Raw genomic sequence first — 6070 nt, forward strand, 5'->3', positions numbered from 1 at the left:
AGCCACGCCCTGGCCCCCCCAAACCCCTCCCTCCTCCTGGACCAGCCTGGGCCCCCTGTCTCTGCCAGCAGGCACAGCCTGTGGCTTGTGAGGGAGGGGGCTGTCCTGTGGCCCCTACCTGCACCCCAGCACGGGGATGTCAGCCCCTATGGGTGGGGCCCAGGCCTGTTGGGACATGCACACGTGTGTCAGGAGAGCTGGGCCACCGCGTGTATGTTCATGGAGCCAGCAAGGGGGGTCTGGGGGGCAGTTCTGAGTGGTGGCTTGGGGTTCTCAGGACTGCCATGGACAGGCTATAGTCATGACCCTCCAAGGGCCAGGCATAAGCATAGGTTTGCTGGGGACTATCTGTCTGTGAGGTCTGGCCCCTCTGCCTGTCTCTCTACAGTCCCTCTGACACCTTCAGCGTGTCTCCTTGTGTGTGGGGGTGTGTGCACCCACGTGTACATGTGTCCTTGACTTCCTCTGTGTGTTTGTGGGCATGTGAGTGTCTCCGTGTGTTTGCACGTCTGTCTCCCGGGCTGGTGTGCATCTGCGCCTACGTCTTTCCGCACATCCGTGTGTGGATCTGTGTCCCTGTATGCAAGCCTGTGTCCTCTTGTGTGTCACCTGTGTGGTTACACCCTCGTGTCTGTGCACACATCTCTGGTCTGGGTCAGCAATCCTGCCCTGTGTATGTATCTGTGTGTCTGAGCAGGTGGAGACGGGGGCCCCTGTTCTGCGTCGTGATCCCATGGCCACTCTTTATGGCCTGGATGATGGAAACAGATATTTATGTGGTTGTGGCTCTGGTTCTGGCCCCTCAGAGTCCACCCTGGAGGTGGAGAGGCCTGGAAATTTGTCCCCCAATGCTCTTGCCGGGACTCAGGCCTGGGGCCTCTCCCTGGCTGCCTGCCCAGACCCTGTCCCCACCTCCTACTCACTGCTCCTTTTTCATCTTCTTTGCCCCACCCCTGTCTCCTGTCCCTGGCCATTCTTTCCCACCTTCCCCAACCCCCTTGTTCTGGCCTCTAAGCCCACTTGTATCTCTTCCTAGAACTCTAGGCTCCAGGTTTGTAGATGTGGAATGCCCAGAAAAGCCTGGGGTTTGGCTTCTGACCTGAGAGTGTAGACAGGTCAGCTCTTCCCTCCATACTCTATCTCATTCCACAGAAGGAAGTAATGCCAACCTTGGTTGGGGGGTCCCTGTGTTCATCTGGTATCAGCGTGGAGTAGACTAAAACATTTGGAGACTTCTTGGTCTAGGAAGTCTAGACCTAGACAGGGAATGGCAGGGAATATCCATCTCAAAAAAAGGGTGCTGAGGCCAACGATGATGAACTCTTTTGTGAATGAGGTCAGCTATGTCATCTTCCATACTTCCCACTCTGAGCCTCAGTTTCCTTATCTATTAACAAAGGAATGATATGATTCACCCAAAGAGTTGTTGTGGAATAAAGAGATTATGTTTAAAGTTCCCAACACAATCCCTGGTATACAGCAGATGCTCAGTAGACACGTGCCCCCTTTCTATTTATCAAGCCCAGTGGTGCTGGTAGGAAATGAGGATGTGCTGGCTTGCCCACTTGGGTACAGAAATTATGTTCTGGGGCTAGAACTAGAGCCCTGACTCAATTCACCTTTCTCTGGGACTCCAATTAGTAATAAAAGCTCTGCTCCCTTAACCTGATAACCAGTGAAGTTTCACAGTGAAAGGGCAGCTGTCAGGACCTTCTCATGTGTTTGTTTATTGCTCCTATCTGATGTCTACAGGGCTAATTGTTTTCTAGACTCACAGGTATTTCCTTATGGATATGCTGGGCTCAGAGAGCTCAGAGTAAAAGTTGTAAATTAGAGGCTGCTATCATTGCTATCAAATCAACATTATTCAGAAGGCCCTAACCAGTGCAATCAGATAAGAAAAAGAAACAAGGGGGACCTCCCTGGTGGTCCAGTGGTTAAGATTCTGTACTTCCAGTGCAAAGGGTGCAGGTTTGATCTCTGGTTGGGGAACTAGAGTCCCACATGCCATGTGGTGCAGTCAAAAAAAAGGAGGGGGGACATAAATATGAGAAGGAAAGAGGCAAAATCTTCAAGAATTACAAATGGTGTGATTGTTTACCTAGGAAAGTCAAGAGAATTACCTAAAAAACTATTAGAACTAGTGAGAGAATTTAGCAAGTCAGCAGAATAAATGTTAAGCATATATATAGAAAAATCTAAGCCATTTCTATACAACTAAAATAACCATACTATCCTTGTAAAGTATAAGAAGACAAAAGATCCAATTCACAATAGCGACATTACCAAATACCCAGGAATGCACTTAATAAAAAAATCTATAAAAATCTACATGAAGAAACAATAGAACTTAACTGATAGACATAAATTCTGAATAAATATAAAGCCATATCATGTTCCTGAATTGGAAAGTTCAATATAATACTGTAAAGATGTCCATTCTGTTCTAAATAATGTATAAACTAAGATGTCCATTCTGTTCTAAATAATGTATAAACTACATGTAATTTAAATCAAAAGTCTAATTCCCCACTCCCTCAAACTTGACAAGCTGTTTTTTGGTTCTTTTTATGGGTCTGTGGGATCTTAGGTCCCCAGCCAGGGATCGAACCTGGGTCCTGGAAGTGATAGTGCTGAATCCCAACCATTGGACTGCCAGGGAATTCCCAAAAAGTTGATTTAAAAGTTTGGGAAAGAATAAACACATGGTAATAGCTTAAGGAGATCAGTCCTGGGTGTTCATTGGAAGGACTGATGCTAAAGCTGAAACTCCAATACTTTGGCCACCTCATGCGAAGAGTTGACTCATTGGAAAAAACTCTGATGCTGGGAGGGATTGGGGGCAGGAGGAGAAGGGGACGACAGAGGATGAGATGGTTGGATGGCATCACCAACTCGATGGACATGAGTTTGGGTGAACTCTGGGAGTTGGCGATGGACAGGGAGGCCTGGCGTGCTGCAATTCATGGGGTCTCAAAGAGTCAGACACAACTGAGCAACTGAACTGAACTAAATAGCTTAGAAGTTTTTGAAAAAGAAGACTAATAGAGGGACCTTGTCTTGCTAGATTTCAAGATGTTCAATAATGCTTCTGCAATTAAAACAGTGTGATCTTGGTACAAATTAACAAAAAAATTAATGGAAGATAACAGAGTCCAGGATAAACGTAGGCATTTGTAAGAATTTGGTATATGATAATAAGAGTTTTAAAGCAGTAGTGAAGTATGAAAATCCAATAAGTGAGCTTGGGATACTTGGGAACTTGGGAGTTTTCCATTTTAAAGAAATAAAGTTAAATCTTACTTCATGCTACACATAAAAAAATCCAGATGAATTAATGACTGTGCTTAGTTGCTCAGTCGTGTCCGACTCTTTGTGACCCCATTGAGTGTAGCCTGCCAGGTTCCTCTGCCCATGGAGATTCTCCAGGCAAGAATACTGGAGTGGGTTGCCATTCTCTTTTCCAGGGATCTTCCCAACCCAGGGATTGAACCTGGGTCTCCCACATTGCAGGCAGATTCTTTACTGTCTGAGCCACAGGGAAGTGCCTGATGAATTAATGATCTTATGTAAAATGAAAAGCATACAGATCAATAGAAAAATCTAGGAAACATTTTTATAATTATGGAATGGAGAATACATTTTTAAAGCATGACATCAAATCCAGAAAACATAAAGTAACGTGTTAGTTGATTACATAAAAAACTAAATATTTTATTAGAGCAAAATATTCCATAAACAAAGTTGAAAGACAAAAAACAGCCTAGAAGAAAGTGGCGTAATATATATAACAAATGGTTAATATCCATAATACATAAATAAATAAGAAAGACAGTCTCACAGGAAAGTGGACAAAGGACATGAATAAGCAATTCACAGATAAAATACAAGTGGCTAACAAACACATGAAAAATTTTCAACATCATTAATAATCAGGAAAAGGCAAGTGAATTTAGGGGCCAAGGGTTCCAGGGAGCCTCTGGTGGGATGGCAGAAGAGACTGGTTTTCACCTTCCCACACTGAGACTATGATGGGTGAGATGAAATTCCTCCCTTTCTGAGACAGCATCCACCTGTGCCCCAGGAATGGGCGGGGGCCCTGGCTCCCTCTTTCCTTTGGGAAGCACTGCTTCTTCATCCCATGCAATCTGGGAGTTGAACCAGAAGCCTCTGGAATTCCAGAACACTTGGACTGAAAGGGGATTTGTAAGGTCATTCTTCTCCTTCTCAGCCTCCGGACAGACTCATCCTCTCCTTTTCTCATCACAGGAGCCCCTCAGAGTTCTCCCCTAGACCCAGAATTCTGTCCTGGTGCCTATTCTCAAATCTAGCTTCTGCAGGGTCAGCTCTTCCCCCCTTGGAAGCTGCTTCCATCTGGAGGTTTGGCCCATACACTCCAACATTCTCATTTCAGGCCCTGCAGATAGAGCTGAGCTGGGCTCTGGCCTGGACGGGCTGTGGTAGCTGGGTGTTTAAATGGACAGGGGCCAGAGGAACTGTGTGTCTCGGGAGACTAGAGGTTAGAACTGGTTCACTGTCTACTGCTGAGCTCTGCCCGGGGCTGGGCCTCTTTGAGCCTGACTGTCTCAGGGAGGGAAATCTCTCTGGCCACTGTCTGCCATGTGGCAGTCTGGTGTTACAGGAGAGAAGGAGGAGCTATATTTCTACTCTTGGGAGTCCCAGTGTGATAAAAGAGGGGCCCCCTTCCTTGCACCCCATCTCAACACTGGCCATCTTCTGTCTACTTGGGTTTTTAATTTTGAAGAGAATGTGAGCTTAAAAAAAATTTTTTTTTAATTATTCATTTATTTATTTTTGGTCACACCTTGAGGCAGGTGGGATCTCAGTTCTCTGACCAGGGATCGAACCCAGGCCCTTGGCAGTGGACGCGCAGAGTCCTAATCTCTGGACTGCCAAGGAATTCCCTGTCTGCTTGCGTTCATGTGAGTTACACTTGTCTTCCCAAAGTAAGTTCCCAAGACTGAACCTGCCACTTCCCAGATGTTTCAAGTCTCAGTCCACAGGTATGGAAGAACCTGAGAACACTTGCAAGGAACGCCCAAGCCCGGCTGTCGTGAGACCCTGAGGTCCAAGGACTCCATGTCCAGGAACGGCTGGAGAGGTCTGGAGTTAGGATGGGCTCCCTGGGAGAGAGTGGGCAGCTTCTAGGCCGTGGAGGATCAGAGGAGCGCTGGCCAGGGCCGTGGAGAGAGTGTGACAGGGCCGCTGGGTTGGGAGGTCTGAGCCGGTTCTGGTTGGCTGACCCACCGGGAAATCCAGGGAGTTTCCAGGCTGAGAGCTTGGTGGGGAGGACCAGTAGTGAGGGATGTAGAGAGTCCTATTGGGTGGGGAGGGCAGGCTTCTCCTGTTGTCTCACCTTAATCCCTCCTGCTGTAGGAGGCATGGTCATGGAGGTGGGGAGGAGCGATGCCGGTGTGTGTGTGCATATTCACTGGTATCTGTGTCTGTGTAAGTACACGTGTGCCTGTGTGTGACTGTGAGCGTGCAAGTCTACACGCTTCTGTTCCCAGGCTCACACGTGCCGCCGTGAGTGTGTATTAAGTCTGGAGTGACAACGTGAGGCTGCGCCTATGTCTGACTCTGTGTCTCCGTGTGCGTGAGTGCCTCTGTACTTCTGGGAACACTCAGGTCGGACACTGTGCATTTGGGCATCCGTGTTTCCATGGGTGTCTGAGTGAGTGCGTGTGCAAATGTCTGTGACCGTGTATGCACATGTGTGTGTCCGTGAATGACTCTGGGTGTCTGAAGAGCTGTGAGTGCCCGTGAATGTGTGACTATGTACGAGGTGTCTGTTCACGTGTCTCTCTGTTGTTCTCTGTGTGACCCAGGAATCTGTGGTTCTGTGGGTCTCCCCACCATTAAGAGCAGCTCTTTTGGGGACTTCCCTGGTCCAGTGGCTAAGACTCCGAGCTCCCAATGCAGGGGGCCTGGGTTCGATCCCTGGACAGGGAACTAGAACCCAAGTGGTGAAACTGAGTTCACGTGGTAAAACTGAGTCACATGCTGCAACTAAGACATAGCACAGCCAAATAAATCAATAAAGCGATAT

The sequence above is a fragment of the Bos grunniens genome, chromosome 19 (assembly GCF_055505025.1).
Source record: "Bos grunniens cultivar Pamir isolate PY7600 chromosome 19, Bosgru_T2T1.0, whole genome shotgun sequence".
In the NCBI taxonomy this organism is placed as follows: domain Eukaryota; kingdom Metazoa; phylum Chordata; class Mammalia; order Artiodactyla; family Bovidae; genus Bos; species Bos grunniens.